This window comes from Coturnix japonica, unplaced genomic scaffold (assembly GCF_001577835.2).
Source record: "Coturnix japonica isolate 7356 unplaced genomic scaffold, Coturnix japonica 2.1 chrUnrandom544, whole genome shotgun sequence".
Classification (NCBI taxonomy): Eukaryota; Metazoa; Chordata; class Aves; order Galliformes; family Phasianidae; genus Coturnix; species Coturnix japonica.
The window spans coordinates 44,205-45,659 of NW_015439925.1; the positions used below are offsets into that span (position 1 = coordinate 44,205).

A 1,455-nucleotide genomic window follows, 5' to 3' on the forward strand; every position below is an offset into this window, starting at 1 on the left:
CACCCCACAGCCTAATGGGATCTATGGGGTGCCCCATAACTGACTGGGACCCACAGGGCACCCCACAGCTTAATGGGATCTATGGGGCACCCCACAGGCCGACTGAACCTATGGGGCACCCCATAACTGACTGGGATCTATGGGGCGCCCCACAACTGACTGGGACCTACAGGGCACCCCACAACCCCATCCAAACCTATAGGGTGCCCCATATCTTCCGTATCCCATAGAACACCCCACAACCCCCCCCTCCCCAAACCTATGGGGCACCCCATACCTTCTTTATCCTATAGGGCACCCCACAACCCTGACCCCCCCGAACCTATAGGGCACCCTATACCTTCCTTATCCCATAGGGCACACCACAACCCCATCCAAACCTATAGGGTGCCCCATACCTTCTTTATCCCATAGGGCACCCCACAACCCCATCTAAACCTATGGGGCACCCCATACCTTCCTTATCCCATAGGGCACCCCACAACCCCACCCAAACCTATAGGGTTCCCCATACCTTCCTGATCCCATAGGGCACCCCACACCCCCAGACCCCCCGCTATGGGGCTGAGCGCCCCTAATCTCGTTAGGGCCGGGAGATAACGAGGCCGATCCCGGGATTAGGGGCTAAATCAGGAAGGGGGATTATGGATATGGGGCGCGGGGACCCCCGGGGGGGGGGGGGGGGGCAGGGCCGCTGTGGGGCAGGGAACCCCAATGGCGATCCTTATGGGGGGGTCACTGCCCCACTGCTGGCCCCATAGGGGACTCCTGGCCCCATAGGATGCTCCCGGCCCCATAGTGTCCCCATAGGGGGCTCCTGGCCCCATAGCGGCCCCACAGGATGCTCACGGATCCATAGTGGCCCCATAGGATGCTCCCGGCCCCATAGGGGTCTCCTGGCCCCATAGCAGCCCCATAGGGGGCTCCCAGCCCCATAGAACAGTCTGGGCCCCATAAGTGGGCGTTCTAGACCCCATCCGATTGAGGGAAGGGGGGATCCCTGCCCCACAGCGACCCTATGGGAGTTGGGGAGGGTGCCCTATAGCGACCCTATAGGGGTCCTGGCCCCACTGCCCACCCTGTGGGGTGGCCGCTCTGCCCCATAGGGGAGACCCTGCCCCATAGACGGGTCCCTATGAGCTGTGGGCACAGATGTGGGGCACAGATATGGGGCAGCCGGCTGCCATAGAGGGCCCAAGGTTGGACCGGCCCCATAGAGGGGGGGCCTGCCCCAAAGGGTGGCTGCTGCCCCATAGCTGCCCCATAGTGTGACCGCTGCCCCATAGCTGCCCCATAACTGCCCCATAGAGTGACCTCTGCCCCATAGCTGCCCCATAGTGTGACCGCTGCCCCACAGCCGCCTTATAACGACCCCATAGGGCCCCCATCCCCCCCCAGCCCCACAGCTGCCCCATAGGCTCGATCTCCGCCCCATAGAATCCATCTCCGCTCCCC

At 63.0% G+C, this 1,455-nt stretch overlaps 1 pseudogene; it reads right to left on the reverse strand.

The window, feature by feature from the left end:
* Positions 1–432, reverse strand: part of LOC107307321 — a 16,163-nt pseudogene extending 15,731 nt beyond the window's left edge.
* Between the last annotated feature and the right edge of the window lie 1,023 nt (positions 433–1,455).